This window comes from Rhea pennata, chromosome 16 (genome assembly GCF_028389875.1).
Source record: "Rhea pennata isolate bPtePen1 chromosome 16, bPtePen1.pri, whole genome shotgun sequence".
Lineage (NCBI taxonomy): Eukaryota > Metazoa > Chordata > Aves > Rheiformes > Rheidae > Rhea > Rhea pennata.
The window spans coordinates 3,384,605-3,406,638 of record NC_084678.1 but is presented as its reverse complement, the minus strand read 5'-3'; positions in this window follow the sequence as shown (position 1 = coordinate 3,406,638).

Here is a 22,034-nt window from a genome sequence, read left to right as displayed (position 1 = left end):
GAGCCACTCATTCAGTGATAACTAGTTGTAAAGGACCCTTAAGTAAGACTACTACCACTATTGTTGGGGCTATGGGAAGGAAAGCTTTGAGGCCTTTTTTGCAACCAATGGAGTGTACGATTGGAGGTACTAAATTGACTCATGAGTTTCTCTACATGCCAGAGTGTCCCCTCCCTTTATTAGGACGGGATTTACTATGCAAACTGAATGCGCAGGTGACCTTTTCTGAGAGTTCCGTGCAGCTCCACATCCCTCCAGAATCGGCATGGAGAGCACAAATCTGCCTTTTGATGGGATCAGCTCCAGACGAGAACAGTGCAAGTATCCCTTCAAGTGTATTGGATGCGGTGATTCCCTTGGTTTGGGCCTCAACAAAGCCAGCTAAAGCAAAAAACGCAACTCCGGCCAAAACAGAGCTACAACCAGGAGCGAAGCCAGTTAGAGTGCATCAGTACCCTATCAAGCTAGAAGCACGTAGAGGATTGGAACCCCTAATTAAGGCCTTCTTGCAATATGGCTTGCTTAGAGAGTGTCAGTCTGAATTCAGTACACCAGTCCTGCCGGTAAGGAAACCGCGCTCCCGAGAGTATCGACTGGTCCAGGACATAAGGGCAGTGAACCAGATAACAAAAGATATCCATCCAACCGTGCCAAACCCATAGACTCTTTTAGCCTCGGTGCCTGAGACTAACAATTGTTTTACAGTGCTAGATTTAAAAGATGCTTTTTTCTGTATTCCTATAGAAGAACAAAGCCAGACAGTTTTCGCCTTTGAATGGGAAAGTCCCACTACGAGGAGGAAGGAGCAGTTATGCTGGACGGTTCTTCCTCAAGGATTCAAGAACAGTCCTACCCTGTTTGGTGAGATCTTGGCCAAAGAACTAGCCCAATGGCAGGAAGGTAACAAAAATGTCACTCTTTCACAGTACGTGGATGACATTTTGACTGGAGCGGATTCAGAGCAAATATGTTTAGAGGCGACAGTGAGTCTGTTAAATTTTGGGGGACTTTTTTTTTTGCTCATGGAGCAATTTGGAAAGAACGAGGGCTCTTAAATTCTCAAGGAAGTAATGTCAAGTGTGGACAAGAGATATTAAGATTGTTACAAGCAATAATGGAACGTAAAGATGTATCTATAATGCATTGCAAAGCCCACCAGAAGGGAAATAGTGAAGTGGCACAAGGAAACAGGAGAGCAGATACAGCAGCCAAAAAGGCAGCACTAGCAGGACAGGTGATTGGGGCTTGACTACCCAGCAGAAAAACACAAATGAGACCTCCTGAATATTCAGACAAAGAAAATCAATTGGCAGAAAGGCTAAAATGTGCAACAAATGCTGCAGGGTGGTGGGTCACCCCAAACGGACAAGTTTTAACTACAGCCAAAATGATGGAAGTGCTCCTCAAGAGGCTGCATGAAGAAACTCACGTGGGAGCAGATGCTACGATAAGCAGCGTAAAAAGATATGCTGTGGGACCAAAGATGCTATCAAAGGCTGACCTTATTGTAAAAAGATGCCCCACCTGTTGTGCAAAGAACCCCGAAATTCAGAAGAAACCACCTATGGGAGAACTAAGAAGAAGATTAACCCCAGGGGAACACTGGCCGATAGATTTCTCTGAATTGCCTAAATGTGGTCGGTTTAAATATTTACTTGTTTTGGTAGATACATTTTCTGGCTGGCCAGAAGCCTTCCCATGCTCCACCAATCGTGCAAAAGAAGTAATTCAAATTTTACTAAAAGAGATAATTCCTCGATTTGGCATTCCTGAAGGTATATCCTCAGATAATGGACCTCATTTTATTTCAGAGGTGGTTCAAGGAACATCCCAATTTTTACAGATGAAATGGGAATTACACACTCCATGGAGACCCCAGTCTAGCGGTAAGGTAGAAAGAACGAACCAAACACTTAAAAGACATATTTCAAAACTGTGTCAGGAAACCCATCTTAAATGGGTACATGTATGTAGATGTATATAAGTATATAGAATGGCCCTGATGAGAATAAGAATAACCCCAAGAATAAAAGAGGGAGTAAGCCCTTTTGAAATACTTTACGGGAAACCTTACCCAATTAATGAGGGGATGAAGTGATCAAATGCATGCAAGAGGGGAAGAAATGTTGAGAGAGTATTTATTGTCTTTGTCTCGGGTACTAACATCTTTACATAGGTACCTCAATCAACGAACCCCCCTTCCACCGGATTCCCCTGTGCATGACTTCAAGCCTGGGGATCTAGTGTATATTTGGACATGGAAAGAAGAACCACTAAGAGAAAAGTGGAAAGGACCTTACCTGGTGCTTCTGACAACTCACACTGCAGTAAAGGTGGAGGGAATAAGTTCCTGGAGCCACTATTCCCGAATCAAGAAGGCACCTTTGAATGACTCCTGGACTGCCACACCCACAAGATATCTCTCAAGATAAGAATACAGAAGTTACAAAAGTGATGAATTGCACTGGGAAATTTGAGCTCTTTTCTATGTAAATAGAGTGCTCTTAGTGTTCTTAGGTGTTATTTTGCATTCTGATCGTATTGTTAATGATAGATAGAGCTGATTTATAAGAATATTGATTTTGATTTGTTCAATTTAATTTGTTTGCTATAGAGTTAAGATGGAAAATGAGGACACTGTTAATTTTCTTATGCGTGCTCATTGGTACAACTAACCTGATTTTGTAGCTTATACGGGCCTTCAGAAAAAGTGACTCAGATTACTGCTTGCTTCTCTATTCCCCAAGTCTCCCGGATTACCCATGCCATGGGAAACACTTAGAATTAACTTAACTTCAATCATTCTTACATGGATGTTGTTTAAATGAGACTTGCCAGGTAACTGATATTAACAAGAATCAAATGGGGGGAATTGTTAGAGAAGTACTGTGAGAAAAACCTTGCATATAGTTAACAAGACTCAAGGACAAGGGGGAGAGAAAAACAGTACTGCAAAGGATAACCAGCTCCGGCTAAATAACCTTGATGAAACCACAGCGCTTTGAAGATTGCGAGGGGTAGGTAAGACAAAAACAGCAGAACAACCCAGAAGTGACCTCAGGTTCATTAAGGCTTATTAACATATTAAATTTCACACCCCTAAATGAATAATGAGATGGAAATGACATGATAATGATGTTACCGCCTCTTCTTCGCTTCCTATGCTAATGAACAAGAATGTGAAAGCGCAAGCGCAGAGCAATTACCTGATGTAATGAAACTGTAACCAATAGAAAGATTTGTATAAAATACTCCCTGAAAAGTGTGTATAAATCAAGAAGGAGAGGGGGAGAAGGTGTGCTGGCTTTGTGGATTTACCACCTAGCACCCACCTCTGCGCAGAAATGAAATAAACAAATATCTCGACCCTGTGTGTCTATTGGTTGCTTGCACACCGCGTAACATGACCCAGATTTGGGGACAACAGTTTGGCACCCTAGATGGGACTTGCCAGAACGCCTTGCCCGCATCATCTTGCCGTTCCCGACAGCGGACTGGATCGGATCGAGCTCCAGCGTGCACCGACCTGTTGATCGGGGAGTCCTCCGACCTCCCTCCAAAGTCGGGACGACAAGAGACTCAAAGGTGCAACGCCGACCAGAGATATTTGTGCCACGGCAAAAGGGGGGTGAATCTTTGGATTGGTGAGTATAAAATTTACTTACTTCCGCGGAAGATTATGTTGAATTATGTCGCACGTAGACGCTCGGCAAAGGTTGCCTTAAATTGACCAGGGGGGTCAGAGCTGAGTGCGCACAAAGGTAGGGGAAGAAAGGTATTTCTAGGTAATAAGGTTGGTATTTCTAGGTAATTGTCATGGGATCAAGCCAATCCATGATTCCTCCCTGTAGCCCTTTGGGTTGTATTTTGAAACACTGGAATATTTTTGGAGGAGATTGGATGACAAAAAAAGAATGAAAAGATGTTGTAATCAATGGTGGCCAATGTATAAGCTGGAATGTGATGAGCAATGGCCAAAAAATGGGACCTTGAACTATAACACTATATTACAGTTACTGCTGTTTTGTTGCCGGAAGGGGGAGAGGGATGAAATACCCTATGTGGAGGCTTTTGTGTCACTATATAAGGAGCCAGAAATTCAAAGGGAATGTGAACTTATAAGTGAAGAGGAATCTGTCATGGTTGCAGTAGGAAAGAAGGGAAAGAGCGGGTATTGTGCTAACAGACAAATTCTGAATGGAGAGGAGCAGGAGGATGTACAACTACTGACAGTGCCCCCCTCTTGTGGAAACGATTCCACCTCAGCTGAAGCATCGGCCCCCCCTCCCCGCTAGAAAGCAAAGAGTCCAGCCCTGTTTCTGGCCAAACTAGGGGACGGAAACAACCTGTTATACAGGCTCCTTTGAGACAAGCAGTGGGACCAGAAGGGCTGCCAGTATTTGTACATGTTCCTTTTACAACCTCGGATTTACTAAACCGGAAGCAGTCTATTGGATCACATAGGGAAAATCCTGAGAAGCTGCATCAACTTTTAGAGACTATTATGATAACTCGTAATCCTAACTGGGGAGATGTGCAGGCGTTGTTGAATACTTTCCTGACAGGAGCAGAAAAGAGGCTGGTAATTGATAAGGCAAAAGAAGAGGGACAGAAAGCGGGATCCTGAGGTCTATTTACCCACCAGGAAGGATCCAGAGTGGGATCCAAATAGGAGCGGGCGTAGGGAGCTCTTGAGGCAGTATCAACAGCTGATTTTATACTGGGTTTGGTACGGGGTTCCGAAACCAAAGACTGTATCAAAATTGTACGAAGTAAAGCAAGGGCCTGAAGAAAATCCCTCGGCCTTTTATGCAAGATTATGCGAAACAGCCAGAAAATGGACAGACCTGGATCCAAATGAGGAAACGAATCAGAGACTGTTTAATATGCTCTTCACTGGCCAGTCAGCTCAGGATATTAGAAAGAAGCTACAGAAGGTAGATGGAGCTGGGGGAATGTCTATTGCACAGCTGATAGAAATAGCGTATAAGGTATATAGTAATCGAGAGGAAAAGAGAACAAGAGAAACACCAAATCGAATGAAACTGCAGGCTGCTATCCTGGCAGCTGTCCAGAGGAATGAATTCCAAGGCAGGGGCAGGGGAAGCAGAAGAGGTAACAGAGGAGGAAGAGGTGGAAGGGGAGGGAGGCCCCGAGGAGGCCTCCCTAGACCCGCTTTGGGTCCAAATCAAGGTGCAGTTTGTAGACAGGAAGGGCACTGGAAAGATGAATGTCCAAATCGAAGAAGGATAACAAAGCTACAGAGCCCAGCAAACACCGACCTAATTATGTTAGAGGAGTCAAATAGGGAGTGAAGGGGACCGGGGCAGAAAATGAGAATTTCCTCAGCTGATCCCCTGGTTCCAGTAAAGCTGGGCAATGAAACTATAGATTTTTATTAGATAGTGGAGCCACTCATTCAGTGATAACTAGTTGTAAAGGACCCTTAAGTAAGACTACTACCACTATTGTTGGGGCTATGGGAAGGAAAGCTTTGAGGCCTTTTTTGCAACCAATGGAGTGTACGATTGGAGGTACTAAATTGACTCATGAGTTTCTCTACATGCCAGAGTGTCCCCTCCCTTTATTAGGACGGGATTTACTATGCAAACTGAATGCGCAGGTGACCTTTTCTGAGAGTTCCGTGCAGCTCCACATCCCTCCAGAATCGGCATGGAGAGCACAAATCTGCCTTTTGATGGGATCAGCTCCAGACGAGAACAGTGCAAGTATCCCTTCAAGTGTATTGGATGCGGTGATTCCCTTGGTTTGGGCCTCAACAAAGCCAGCTAAAGCAAAAAACGCAACTCCGGCCAAAACAGAGCTACAACCAGGAGCGAAGCCAGTTAGAGTGCATCAGTACCCTATCAAGCTAGAAGCACGTAGAGGATTGGAACCCCTAATTAAGGCCTTCTTGCAATATGGCTTGCTTAGAGAGTGTCAGTCTGAATTCAGTACACCAGTCCTGCCGGTAAGGAAACCGCGCTCCCGAGAGTATCGACTGGTCCAGGACCTAAGGGCAGTGAACCAGATAACAAAAGATATCCATCCAACCGTGCCAAACCCATAGACTCTTTTAGCCTCGGTGCCTGAGACTAACAATTGTTTTACAGTGCTAGATTTAAAAGATGCTTTTTTCTGTATTCCTATAGAAGAACAAAGCCAGACAGTTTTCGCCTTTGAATGGGAAAGTCCCACTACGAGGAGGAAGGAGCAGTTATGCTGGACGGTTCTTCCTCAAGGATTCAAGAACAGTCCTACCCTGTTTGGTGAGATCTTGGCCAAAGAACTAGCCCAATGGCAGGAAGGTAACAAAAATGTCACTCTTTCACAGTACGTGGATGACATTTTGACTGGAGCGGATTCAGAGCAAATATGTTTAGAGGCGACAGTGAGTCTGTTAAATTTTGGGGGACTTTTTTTTGCTCATGGAGCAATTTGGAAAGAACGAGGGCTCTTAAATTCTCAAGGAAGTAATGTCAAGTGTGGACAAGAGATATTAAGATTGTTACAAGCAATAATGGAACGTAAAGATGTATCTATAATGCATTGCAAAGCCCACCAGAAGGGAAATAGTGAAGTGGCACAAGGAAACAGGAGAGCAGATACAGCAGCCAAAAAGGCAGCACTAGCAGGACAGGTGATTGGGGCTTGACTACCCAGCAGAAAAACACAAATGAGACCTCCTGAATATTCAGACAAAGAAAATCAATTGGCAGAAAGGCTAAAATGTGCAACAAATGCTGCAGGGTGGTGGGTCACCCCAAACGGACAAGTTTTAACTACAGCCAAAATGATGGAAGTGCTCCTCAAGAGGCTGCATGAAGAAACTCACGTGGGAGCAGATGCTACGATAAGCAGCGTAAAAAGATATGCTGTGGGACCAAAGATGCTATCAAAGGCTGACCTTATTGTAAAAAGATGCCCCACCTGTTGTGCAAAGAACCCCGAAATTCAGAAGAAACCACCTATGGGAGAACTAAGAAGAAGATTAACCCCAGGGGAACACTGGCCGATAGATTTCTCTGAATTGCCTAAATGTGGTCGGTTTAAATATTTACTTGTTTTGGTAGATACATTTTCTGGCTGGCCAGAAGCCTTCCCATGCTCCACCAATCGTGCAAAAGAAGTAATTCAAATTTTACTAAAAGAGATAATTCCTCGATTTGGCATTCCTGAAGGTATATCCTCAGATAATGGACCTCATTTTATTTCAGAGGTGGTTCAAGGAACATCCCAATTTTTACAGATGAAATGGGAATTACACACTCCATGGAGACCCCAGTCTAGCGGTAAGGTAGAAAGAACGAACCAAACACTTAAAAGACATATTTCAAAACTGTGTCAGGAAACCCATCTTAAATGGGTACATGTATGTAGATGTATATAAGTATATAGAATGGCCCTGATGAGAATAAGAATAACCCCAAGAATAAAAGAGGGAGTAAGCCCTTTTGAAATACTTTACGGGAAACCTTACCCAATTAATGAGGGGATGAAGTGATCAAATGCATGCAAGAGGGGAAGAAATGTTGAGAGAGTATTTATTGTCTTTGTCTCGGGTACTAACATCTTTACATAGGTACCTCAATCAACGAACCCCCCTTCCACCGGATTCCCCTGTGCATGACTTCAAGCCTGGGGATCTAGTGTATATTTGGACATGGAAAGAAGAACCACTAAGAGAAAAGTGGAAAGGACCTTACCTGGTGCTTCTGACAACTCACACTGCAGTAAAGGTGGAGGGAATAAGTTCCTGGAGCCACTATTCCCGAATCAAGAAGGCACCTTTGAATGACTCCTGGACTGCCACACCCACAAGATATCTCTCAAGATAAGAATACAGAAGTTACAAAAGTGATGAATTGCACTGGGAAAATTGAGCTCTTTTCTATGTAAATAGAGTGCTCTTAGTGTTCTTAGGTGTTATTTTGCATTCTGATCGTATTGTTAATGATAGATAGAGCTGATTTATAAGAATATTGATTTTGATTTGTTCAATTTAATTTGTTTGCTATAGAGTTAAGATGGAAAATGAGGACACTGTTAATTTTCTTATGCGTGCTCATTGGTACAACTAACCTGATTTTGTAGCTTATACGGGCCTTCAGAAAAAGTGACTCAGATTACTGCTTGCTTCTCTATTCCCCAAGTCTCCCGGATTACCCATGCCATGGGAAACACTTAGAATTAACTTAACTTCAATCATTCTTACATGGATGTTGTTTAAATGAGACTTGCCAGGTAACTGATATTAACAAGAATCAAATGGGGGGAATTGTTAGAGAAGTACTGTGAGAAAAACCTTGCATATAGTTAACAAGACTCAAGGACAAGGGGGAGAGAAAAACAGTACTGCAAAGGATAACCAGCTCCGGCTAAATAACCTTGATGAAACCACAGCGCTTTGAAGATTGCGAGGGGTAGGTAAGACAAAAACAGCAGAACAACCCAGAAGTGACCTCAGGTTCATTAAGGCTTATTAACATATTAAATTTCACACCCCTAAATGAATAATGAGATGGAAATGACATGATAATGATGTTACCGCCTCTTCTTCGCTTCCTATGCTAATGAACAAGAATGTGAAAGCGCAAGCGCAGAGCAATTACCTGATGTAATGAAACTGTAACCAATAGAAAGATTTGTATAAAATACTCCCTGAAAAGTGTGTATAAATCAAGAAGGAGAGGGGGAGAAGGTGTGCTGGCTTTGTGGATTTACCACCTAGCACCCACCTCTGCGCAGAAATGAAATAAACAAATATCTCGACCCTGTGTGTCTATTGGTTGCTTGCACACCGCGTAACATGACCCAGATTTGGGGACAACAGTTTGGCACCCTAGATGGGACTTGCCAGAACGCCTTGCCCGCATCATCTTGCCGTTCCCGACAGCGGACTGGATCGGATCGAGCTCCAGCGTGCACCGACCTGTTGATCGGGGAGTCCTCCGACCTCCCTCCAAAGTCGGGACGACAAGAGACTCAAAGGTGCAACGCCGACCAGAGATATTTGTGCCACGGCAAAAGGGGGGTGAATCTTTGGATTGGTGAGTATAAAATTTACTTACTTCCGCGGAAGATTATGTTGAATTATGTCGCACGTAGACGCTCAGCAAAGGTTGCCTTAAATTGACCAGGGGGGTCAGAGCTGAGTGCGCACAAAGGTAGGGGAAGAAAGGTATTTCTAGGTAATAAGGTTGGTATTTCTAGGTAATTGACATGGGATCAAGCCAATCCATGATTCCTCCCTGTAGCCCTTTGGGTTGTATTTTGAAACACTGGAATATTTTTGGAGGAGATTGGATGACAAAAAAAGAATGAAAAGATGTTGTAATCAATGGTGGCCAATGTATAAGCTGGAATGTGATGAGCAATGGCCAAAAAATGGGACCTTGAACTATAACACTATATTACAGTTACTGCTGTTTTGTTGCCGGAAGGGGGAGAGGGATGAAATACCCTATGTGGAGGCTTTTGTGTCACTATATAAGGAGCCAGAAATTCAAAGGGAATGTGAACTTATAAGTGAAGAGGAATCTGTCATGGTTGCAGTAGGAAAGAAGGGAAAGAGCGGGTATTGTGCTAACAGACAAATTCTGAATGGAGAGGAGCAGGAGGATGTACAACTACTGACAGTGCCCCCCTCTTGTGGAAACGATTCCACCTCAGCTGAAGCATCGGCCCCCCCTCCCCGCTAGAAAGCAAAGAGTCCAGCCCTGTTTCTGGCCAAACTAGGGGACGGAAACAACCTGTTATACAGGCTCCTTTGAGACAAGCAGTGGGACCAGAAGGACTGCCAGTATTTGTACATGTTCCTTTTGCAACCTCGGATTTACTAAACCGGAAGCAGTCTATTGGATCACATAGGGAAAATCCTGAGAAGCTGCATCAACTTTTAGAGACTATTATGATAACTCGTAATCCTAACTGGGGAGATGTGCAGGCGTTGTTGAATACTTTCCTGACAGGAGCAGAAAAGAGGCTGGTAATTGATAAGGCAAAAGAAGAGGGACAGAAAGCGGGATCCTGAGGTCTATTTACCCACCAGGAAGGATCCAGAGTGGGATCCAAATAGGAGCGGGCGTAGGGAGCTCTTGAGGCAGTATCAACAGCTGATTTTATACTGGGTTTGGTACGGGGTTCCGAAACCAAAGACTGTATCAAAATTGTACGAAGTAAAGCAAGGGCCTGAAGAAAATCCCTCGGCCTTTTATGCAAGATTATGCGAAACAGCCAGAAAATGGACAGACCTGGATCCAAATGAGGAAACGAATCAGAGACTGTTTAATATGCTCTTCACTGGCCAGTCAGCTCAGGATATTAGAAAGAAGCTACAGAAGGTAGATGGAGCTGGGGGAATGTCTATTGCACAGCTGATAGAAATAGCGTATAAGGTATATAGTAATCGAGAGGAAAAGAGAACAAGAGAAACACCAAATCGAATGAAACTGCAGGCTGCTATCCTGGCAGCTGTCCAGAGGAATGAATTCCAAGGCAGGGGCAGGGGAAGCAGAAGAGGTAACAGAGGAGGAAGAGGTGGAAGGGGAGGGAGGCCCCGAGGAGGCCTCCCTAGACCCGCTTTGGGTCCAAATCAAGGTGCAGTTTGTAGACAGGAAGGGCACTGGAAAGATGAATGTCCAAATCGAAGAAGGATAACAAAGCTACAGAGCCCAGCAAACACCGACCTAATTATGTTAGAGGAGTCAAATAGGGAGTGAAGGGGACCGGGGCAGAAAATGAGAATTTCCTCAGCTGATCCCCTGGTTCCAGTAAAGCTGGGCAATGAAACTATAGATTTTTATTAGATAGTGGAGCCACTCATTCAGTGATAACTAGTTGTAAAGGACCCTTAAGTAAGACTACTACCACTATTGTTGGGGCTATGGGAAGGAAAGCTTTGAGGCCTTTTTTGCAACCAATGGAGTGTACGATTGGAGGTACTAAATTGACTCATGAGTTTCTCTACATGCCAGAGTGTCCCCTCCCTTTATTAGGACGGGATTTACTATGCAAACTGAATGCGCAGGTGACCTTTTCTGAGAGTTCCGTGCAGCTCCACATCCCTCCAGAATCGGCATGGAGAGCACAAATCTGCCTTTTGATGGGATCAGCTCCAGACGAGAACAGTGCAAGTATCCCTTCAAGTGTATTGGATGCGGTGATTCCCTTGGTTTGGGCCTCAACAAAGCCAGCTAAAGCAAAAAACGCAACTCCGGCCAAAACAGAGCTACAACCAGGAGCGAAGCCAGTTAGAGTGCATCAGTACCCTATCAAGCTAGAAGCACGTAGAGGATTGGAACCCCTAATTAAGGCCTTCTTGCAATATGGCTTGCTTAGAGAGTGTCAGTCTGAATTCAGTACACCAGTCCTGCCGGTAAGGAAACCGCGCTCCCGAGAGTATCGACTGGTCCAGGACCTAAGGGCAGTGAACCAGATAACAAAAGATATCCATCCAACCGTGCCAAACCCATAGACTCTTTTAGCCTCGGTGCCTGAGACTAACAATTGTTTTACAGTGCTAGATTTAAAAGATGCTTTTTTCTGTATTCCTATAGAAGAACAAAGCCAGACAGTTTTCGCCTTTGAATGGGAAAGTCCCACTACGAGGAGGAAGGAGCAGTTATGCTGGACGGTTCTTCCTCAAGGATTCAAGAACAGTCCTACCCTGTTTGGTGAGATCTTGGCCAAAGAACTAGCCCAATGGCAGGAAGGTAACAAAAATGTCACTCTTTCACAGTACGTGGATGACATTTTGACTGGAGCGGATTCAGAGCAAATATGTTTAGAGGCGACAGTGAGTCTGTTAAATTTTGGGGGACTTTTTTTTGCTCATGGAGCAATTTGGAAAGAACGAGGGCTCTTAAATTCTCAAGGAAGTAATGTCAAGTGTGGACAAGAGATATTAAGATTGTTACAAGCAATAATGGAACGTAAAGATGTATCTATAATGCATTGCAAAGCCCACCAGAAGGGAAATAGTGAAGTGGCACAAGGAAACAGGAGAGCAGATACAGCAGCCAAAAAGGCAGCACTAGCAGGACAGGTGATTGGGGCTTGACTACCCAGCAGAAAAACACAAATGAGACCTCCTGAATATTCAGACAAAGAAAATCAATTGGCAGAAAGGCTAAAATGTGCAACAAATGCTGCAGGGTGGTGGGTCACCCCAAACGGACAAGTTTTAACTACAGCCAAAATGATGGAAGTGCTCCTCAAGAGGCTGCATGAAGAAACTCACGTGGGAGCAGATGCTACGATAAGCAGCGTAAAAAGATATGCTGTGGGACCAAAGATGCTATCAAAGGCTGACCTTATTGTAAAAAGATGCCCCACCTGTTGTGCAAAGAACCCCGAAATTCAGAAGAAACCACCTATGGGAGAACTAAGAAGAAGATTAACCCCAGGGGAACACTGGCCGATAGATTTCTCTGAATTGCCTAAATGTGGTCGGTTTAAATATTTACTTGTTTTGGTAGATACATTTTCTGGCTGGCCAGAAGCCTTCCCATGCTCCACCAATCGTGCAAAAGAAGTAATTCAAATTTTACTAAAAGAGATAATTCCTCGATTTGGCATTCCTGAAGGTATATCCTCAGATAATGGACCTCATTTTATTTCAGAGGTGGTTCAAGGAACATCCCAATTTTTACAGATGAAATGGGAATTACACACTCCATGGAGACCCCAGTCTAGCGGTAAGGTAGAAAGAACGAACCAAACACTTAAAAGACATATTTCAAAACTGTGTCAGGAAACCCATCTTAAATGGGTACATGTATGTAGATGTATATAAGTATATAGAATGGCCCTGATGAGAATAAGAATAACCCCAAGAATAAAAGAGGGAGTAAGCCCTTTTGAAATACTTTACGGGAAACCTTACCCAATTAATGAGGGGATGAAGTGATCAAATGCATGCAAGAGGGGAAGAAATGTTGAGAGAGTATTTATTGTCTTTGTCTCGGGTACTAACATCTTTACATAGGTACCTCAATCAACGAACCCCCCTTCCACCGGATTCCCCTGTGCATGACTTCAAGCCTGGGGATCTAGTGTATATTTGGACATGGAAAGAAGAACCACTAAGAGAAAAGTGGAAAGGACCTTACCTGGTGCTTCTGACAACTCACACTGCAGTAAAGGTGGAGGGAATAAGTTCCTGGAGCCACTATTCCCGAATCAAGAAGGCACCTTTGAATGACTCCTGGACTGCCACACCCACAAGATATCTCTCAAGATAAGAATACAGAAGTTACAAAAGTGATGAATTGCACTGGGAAATTTGAGCTCTTTTCTATGTAAATAGAGTGCTCTTAGTGTTCTTAGGTGTTATTTTGCATTCTGATCGTATTGTTAATGATAGATAGAGCTGATTTATAAGAATATTGATTTTGATTTGTTCAATTTAATTTGTTTGCTATAGAGTTAAGATGGAAAATGAGGACACTGTTAATTTTCTTATGCGTGCTCATTGGTACAACTAACCTGATTTTGTAGCTTATACGGGCCTTCAGAAAAAGTGACTCAGATTACTGCTTGCTTCTCTATTCCCCAAGTCTCCCGGATTACCCATGCCATGGGAAACACTTAGAATTAACTTAACTTCAATCATTCTTACACGGATGTTGTTTAAATGAGACTTGCCAGATAAGTGATATTAACAAGAATCAAATGGGGGGAATTGTTAGAGAAGTACTGTGAGAAAAACCTTGCATATAGTTAACAAGACTCAAGGACAAGGGGGAGAGAAAAACAGTAGTGCCAAGGATAACCAGCTCCGGCTAAATAACCTTGATGAAACCACAGCGCTTTGAAGATTGCGAGGGGTAGGTAAGACAAAAACAGCAGAACAACCCAGAAGTGACCTCAGGTTCATTAAGGCTTATTAACATATTAAATTTCACACCCCTAAATGAATAATGAGATGGAAATGACATGATAATGATGTTACCGCCTCTTCTTCGCTTCCTATGCTAATGAACAAGAATGTGAAAGCGCAAGCGCAGAGCAATTACCTGATGTAATGAAACTGTAACCAATAGAAAGATTTGTATAAAATACTCCCTGAAAAGTGTGTATAAATCAAGAAGGAGAGGGGGAGAAGGTGTGCTGGCTTTGTGGATTTACCACCTAGCACCCACCTCTGCGCAGAAATGAAATAAACAAATATCTCGACCCTGTGTGTCTATTGGTTGCTTGCACACCGCGTAACATGACCCAGATTTGGGGACAACAGTTTGGCACCCTAGATGGGACTTGCCAGAACGCCTTGCCCGCATCATCTTGCCGTTCCCGACAGCGGACTGGATCGGATCGAGCTCCAGCGTGCACCGACCTGTTGATCGGGGAGTCCTCTGACCTCCCTCCAAAGTCGGGACGACAAGAGACTCAAAGGTGCAACGCCGACCAGAGATATTTGTGCCACGGCAAAAGGGGGGTGAATCTTTGGATTGGTGAGTGTAAAATTTACTTACTTCCGCGGAAGATTATGTTGAATTATGTCGCACGTAGACGCTCGGCAAAGGTTGCCTTAAATTGACCAGGGGGGTCAGAGCTGAGTGCGCACAAAGGTAGGGGAAGAAAGGTATTTCTAGGTAATAAGGTTGGTATTTCTAGGTAATTGACATGGGATCAAGCCAATCCATGATTCCTCCCTGTAGCCCTTTGGGTTGTATTTTGAAACACTGGAATATTTTTGGAGGAGATTGGATGACAAAAAAAGAATGAAAAGATGTTGTAATCAATGGTGGCCAATGTATAAGCTGGAATGTGATGAGCAATGGCCAAAAAATGGGACCTTGAACTATAACACTATATTACAGTTACTGCTGTTTTGTTGCCGGAAGGGGGAGAGGGATGAAATACCCTATGTGGAGGCTTTTGTGTCACTATATAAGGAGCCAGAAATTCAAAGGGAATGTGAACTTATAAGTGAAGAGGAATCTGTCATGGTTGCAGTAGGAAAGAAGGGAAAGAGCGGGTATTGTGCTAACAGACAAATTCTGAATGGAGAGGAGCAGGAGGATGTACAACTACTGACAGTGCCCCCCTCTTGTGGAAACGATTCCACCTCAGCTGAAGCATCGGCCCCCCTCCCCGCTAGAAAGCAAAGAGTCCAGCCCTGTTTCTGGCCAAACTAGGGGACGGAAACAACCTGTTATACAGGCTCCTTTGAGACAAGCAGTGGGACCAGAAGGGCTGCCAGTATTTGTACATGTTCCTTTTACAACCTCGGATCTACTAAACCGGAAGCAGTCTATTGGATCACATAGGGAAAATCCTGAGAAGCTGCATCAACTTTTAGAGACTATTATGATAACTCGTAATCCTAACTGGGGAGATGTGCAGGCGTTGTTGAATACTTTCCTGACAGGAGCAGAAAAGAGGCTGGTAATTGATAAGGCAAAAGAAGAGGGACAGAAAGCGGGATCCTGAGGTCTATTTACCCACCAGGAAGGATCCAGAGTGGGATCCAAATAGGAGCGGGCGTAGGGAGCTCTTGAGGCAGTATCAACAGCTGATTTTATACTGGGTTTGGTACGGGGTTCCGAAACCAAAGACTGTATCAAAATTGTACGAAGTAAAGCAAGGGCCTGAAGAAAATCCCTCGGCCTTTTATGCAAGATTATGCGAAACAGCCAGAAAATGGACAGACCTGGATCCAAATGAGGAAACGAATCAGAGACTGTTTAATATGCTCTTCACTGGCCAGTCAGCTCAGGATATTAGAAAGCAGCTACAGAAGGTAGATGGAGCTGGGGGAATGTCTATTGCACAGCTGATAGAAATAGCGTATAAGGTATATAGTAATCGAGAGGAAAAGAGAACAAGAGAAACACCAAATCGAATGAAACTGCAGGCTGCTATCCTGGCAGCTGTCCAGAGGAATGAATTCCAAGGCAGGGGCAGGGGAAGCAGAAGAGGTAACAGAGGAGGAAGAGGTGGAAGGGGAGGGAGGCCCCGAGGAGGCCTCCCTAGACCCGCTTTGGGTCCAAATCAAGGTGCAGTTTGTAGACAGGAAGGGCACTGGAAAGATGAATGTCCAAATCGAAGAAGGATAACAAAGCTACAGAGCCCAGCAAACACCGACCTAATTATGTTAGAGGAGTCAAATAGGGAGTGAAGGGGACCGGGGCAGAAAATGAGAATTTCCTCAGCTGATCCCCTGGTTCCGGTAAAGCTGGGCAATGAAACTATAGATTTTTATTAGATAGGTGAGCCACTCATTCAGTGATAACTGGTTGTAAAGGACCCTTAAGTAAGACTACTACCACTATTGTTGGGGCTACGGGAAGGAAAGCTTTGAGGCCTTTTTTGCAACCAATGGAGTGTACGATTGGAGGTACTAAATTGACTCATGAGTTTCTCTACATGCCAGAGTGTCCCCTCCCTTTATTAGGACGGGATTTACTATGCAAACTGAATGCGCAGGTGACCTTTTCTGAGAGTTCCGTGCAGCTCCACATCCCTCCAGAATCGGCATGGAGAGCACAAATCTGCCTTTTGATGGGATCAGCTCCAGACGAGAACAGTGCAAGTATCCCTTCAAGTGTATTGGATGCGGTGATTCCCTTGGTTTGGGCCTCAACAAAGCCAGCTAAAGCAAAAAACGCAACTCCGGCCAAAACAGAGCTACAACCAGGAGCGAAGCCAGTTAGAGTGCATCAGTACCCTATCAAGCTAGAAGCACGTAGAGGATTGGAACCCCTAATTAAGGCCTTCTTGCAATATGGCTTGCTTAGAGAGTGTCAGTCTGAATTCAGTACACCAGTCCTGCCGGTAAGGAAACCGCGCTCCCGAGAGTATCGACTGGTCCAGGACCTAAGGGCAGTGAACCAGATAACAAAAGATATCCATCCAACCGTGCCAAACCCATAGACTCTTTTAGCCTCGGTGCCTGAGACTAACAATTGTTTTACAGTGCTAGATTTAAAAGATGCTTTTTTCTGTATTCCTATAGAAGAACAAAGCCAGACAGTTTTCGCCTTTGAATGGGAAAGTCCCACTACGAGGAGGAAGGAGCAGTTATGCTGGACGGTTCTTCCTCAAGGATTCAAGAACAGTCCTACCCTGTTTGGTGAGATCTTGGCCAAAGAACTAGCCCAATGGCAGGAAGGTAACAAAAATGTCACTCTTTCACAGTACGTGGATGACATTTTGACTGGAGCGGATTCAGAGCAAATATGTTTAGAGGCGACAGTGAGTCTGTTAAATTTTGGGGGACTTTTTTTTGCTCATGGAGCAATTTGGAAAGAACGAGGGCTCTTAAATTCTCAAGGAAGTAATGTCAAGTGTGGACAAGAGATATTAAGATTGTTACAAGCAATAATGGAACGTAAAGATGTATCTATAATGCATTGCAAAGCCCACCAGAAGGGAAATAGTGAAGTGGCACAAGGAAACAGGAGAGCAGATACAGCAGCCAAAAAGGCAGCACTAGCAGGACAGGTGATTGGGGCTTGACTACCCAGCAGAAAAACACAAATGAGACCTCCTGAATATTCAGACAAAGAAAATCAATTGGCAGAAAGGCTAAAATGTGCAACAAATGCTGCAGGGTGGTGGGTCACCCCAAACGGACAAGTTTTAACTACAGCCAAAATGATGGAAGTGCTCCTCAAGAGGCTGCATGAAGAAACTCACGTGGGAGCAGATGCTACGATAAGCAGCGTAAAAAGATATGCTGTGGGACCAAAGATGCTATCAAAGGCTGACCTTATTGTAAAAAGATGCCCCACCTGTTGTGCAAAGAACCCCGAAATTCAGAAGAAACCACCTATGGGAGAACTAAGAAGAAGATTAACCCCAGGGGAACACTGGCCGATAGATTTCTCTGAATTGCCTAAATGTGGTCGGTTTAAATATTTACTTGTTTTGGTAGATACATTTTCTGGCTGGCCAGAAGCCTTCCCATGCTCCACCAATCGTGCAAAAGAAGTAATTCAAATTTTACTAAAAGAGATAATTCCTCGATTTGGCATTCCTGAAGGTATATCCTCAGATAATGGACCTCATTTTATTTCAGAGGTGGTTCAAGGAACATCCCAATTTTTACAGATGAAATGGGAATTACACACTCCATGGAGACCCCAGTCTAGCGGTAAGGTAGAAAGAACGAACCAAACACTTAAAAGACATATTTCAAAACTGTGTCAGGAAACCCATCTTAAATGGGTACATGTATGTAGATGTATATAAGTATATAGAATGGCCCTGATGAGAATAAGAATAACCCCAAGAATAAAAGAGGGAGTAAGCCCTTTTGAAATACTTTACGGGAAACCTTACCCAATTAATGAGGGGATGAAGTGATCAAATGCATGCAAGAGGGGAAGAAATGTTGAGAGAGTATTTATTGTCTTTGTCTCGGGTACTAACATCTTTACATAGGTACCTCAATCAACGAACCCCCCTTCCACCGGATTCCCCTGTGCATGACTTCAAGCCTGGGGATCTAGTGTATATTTGGACATGGAAAGAAGAACCACTAAGAGAAAAGTGGAAAGGACCTTACCTGGTGCTTCTGACAACTCACACTGCAGTAAAGGTGGAGGGAATAAGTTCCTGGAGCCACTATTCCCGAATCAAGAAGGCACCTTTGAATGACTCCTGGACTGCCACACCCACAAGATATCTCTCAAGATAAGAATACAGAAGTTACAAAAGTGATGAATTGCACTGGGAAATTTGAGCTCTTTTCTATGTAAATAGAGTGCTCTTAGTGTTCTTAGGTGTTATTTTGCATTCTGATCGTATTGTTAATGATAGATAGAGCTGATTTATAAGAATATTGATTTTGATTTGTTCAATTTAATTTGTTTGCTATAGAGTTAAGATGGAAAATGAGGACACTGTTAATTTTCTTATGCGTGCTCATTGGTACAACTAACCTGATTTTGTAGCTTATACGGGCCTTCAGAAAAAGTGACTCAGATTACTGCTTGCTTCTCTATTCCCCAAGTCTCCCGGATTACCCATGCCATGGGAAACACTTAGAATTAACTTAACTTCAATCATTCTTACACGGATGTTGTTTAAATGAGACTTGCCAGATAAGTGATATTAACAAGAATCAAATGGGGGGAATTGTTAGAGAAGTACTGTGAGAAAAACCTTGCATATAGTTAACAAGACTCAAGGACAAGGGGGAGAGAAAAACAGTAGTGCCAAGGATAACCAGCTCCGGCTAAATAACCTTGATGAAACCACAGCGCTTTGAAGATTGCGAGGGGTAGGTAAGACAAAAACAGCAGAACAACCCAGAAGTGACCTCAGGTTCATTAAGGCTTATTAACATATTAAATTTCACACCCCTAAATGAATAATGAGATGGAAATGACATGATAATGATGTTACCGCCTCTTCTTCGCTTCCTATGCTAATGAACAAGAATGTGAAAGCGCAAGCGCAGAGCAATTACCTGATGTAATGAAACTGTAACCAATAGAAAGATTTGTATAAAATACTCCCTGAAAAGTGTGTATAAATCAAGAAGGAGAGGGGGAGAAGGTGTGCTGGCTTTGTGGATTTACCACCTAGCACCCACCTCTGCGCAGAAATGAAATAAACAAATATCTCGACCCTGTGTGTCTATTGGTTGCTTGCACACCGCGTAACATGACCCAGATTTGGGGACAACAGTTTGGCACCCTAGATGGGACTTGCCAGAACGCCTTGCCCGCATCATCTTGCCGTTCCCGACAGCGGACTGGATCGGATCGAGCTCCAGCGCGCACCGACCTGTTGATCGGGGAGTCCTCCGACCTCCCTCCAAAGTCGGGACGACAAGAGACTCAAAGGTGCAACGCCGACCAGAGATATTTGTGCCACGGCAAAAGGGGGGTGAATCTTTGGATTGGTGAGTATAAAATTTACTTACTTCCGCGGAAGATTATGTTGAATTATGTCGCACGTAGACGCTCGGCAAAGGTTGCCTTAAATTGACCAGGGGGGTCAGAGCTGAGTGCGCACAAAGGTAGGGGAAGAAAGGTATTTCTAGGTAATAAGGTTGGTATTTCTAGGTAATTGACATGGGATCAAGCCAATCCATGATTCCTCCCTGTAGCCCTTTGGGTTGTATTTTGAAACACTGGAATATTTTTGGAGGAGATTGGATGACAAAAAAAGAATGAAAAGATGTTGTAATCAATGGTGGCCAATGTATAAGCTGGAATGTGATGAGCAATGGCCAAAAAATGGGACCTTGAACTATAACACTATATTACAGTTACTGCTGTTTTGTTGCCGGAAGGGGGAGAGGGATGAAATACCCTATGTGGAGGCTTTTGTGTCACTATATAAGGAGCCAGAAATTCAAAGGGAATGTGAACTTATAAGTGAAGAGGAATCTGTCATGGTTGCAGTCGGAAAGAAGGGAAAGAGCGGGTATTGTGCTAACAGACAAATTCTGAATGGAGAGGAGCAGGAGGATGTACAACTACTGACAGTGCCCCCCTCTTGTGGAAACGATTCCACCTCAGCTGAAGCATCGGCCCCCCTCCCCGCTAGAAAGCAAAGAGTCCAGCCCTGTTTCTGGCCAAACTAGGGGACGGAAACAACCTGTTATACAGGCTCCTTTGAGACAAGCAGTGGGACCAGAAGGGCTGCCAGTATTTGTACATGTTCCTTTTACAACCTCGGATTTACTAAACCGGAAGCAGTCTATTGGATCACATAGGGAAAATCCTGAGAAGCTGCATCAACTTTTAGAGACTATTATGATAACTCGTAATCCTAACTGGGGAGATGTGCAGGCGCTGTTGAATACTTTCCTGACAGGAGCAGAAAAGTGGCTGGTAATTGATAAGGCAAAAGAAGAGGGTGAGAGAAGGGATAGAAAGCGGGATCCTGAGGTCTATTTACCCACCAGGAAGGATCCAGAGTGGGATCCAAATAGGAGCGGGTGTAGGGAGCTCTTGAGGCAGTATCAACAGCTGATTTTATACGGGGTTCGATACGGGGTTCCGAAACCAAAGACTGTATCAAAATTGTACGAAGTAAAGCAAGGGCCTGAAGAAAATCCCTCGGCCTTTTATGCAAGATTATGCGAAACAGCCAGAAAATGGACAGACCTGGATCCAAATGAGGAAACGAATCAGAGACTGTTTAATATGCTCTTCACTGGCCAGTCAGCTCAGGATATTAGAAAGAAGCTACAGAAGGTAGATGGAGCTGGGGGAATGTCTATTGCACAGCTGATAGAAATAGCGTATAAGGTATATAGTAATCGAGAGGAAAAGAGAACAAGAGAAACACCAAATCGAATGAAACTGCAGGCTGCTATCCTGGCAGCTGTCCAGAGGAATGAATTCCAAGGCAGGGGCAGGGGAAGCAGAAGAGGTAACAGAGGAGGAAGAGGTGGAAGGGGAGGGAGGCCCCGAGGAGGCCTCCCTAGACCCGCTTTGGGTCCAAATCAAGGTGCAGTTTGTAGACAGGAAGGGCACTGGAAAGATGAATGTCCAAATCGAAGAAGGATAACAAAGCTACAGAGCCCAGCAAACACCGACCTAGTTATGTTAGAGGAGTCAAATAGGGAGTGAAGGGGACCGGGGCAGAAAATGAGAATTTCCTCAGCTGATCCCCTGGTTCCAGTAAAGCTGGGCAATGAAACTATAGATTTTTATTAGATAGTGGAGCCACTCATTCAGTGATAACTAGTTGTAAAGGACCCTTAAGTAAGACTACTACCACTATTGTTGGGGCTATGGGAAGGAAAGCTTTGAGGCCTTTTTTGCAACCAATGGAGTGTACGATTGGAGGTACTAAATTGACTCATGAGTTTCTCTACATGCCAGAGTGTCCCCTCCCTTTATTAGGACGGGATTTACTATGCAAACTGAATGCGCAGGTGACCTTTTCTGAGAGTTCCGTGCAGCTCCACATCCCTCCAGAATCGGCATGGAGAGCACAAATCTGCCTTTTGATGGGATCAGCTCCAGACGAGAACAGTGCAAGTATCCCTTCAAGTGTATTGGATGCGGTGATTCCCTTGGTTTGGGCCTCAACAAAGCCAGCTAAAGCAAAAAACGCAA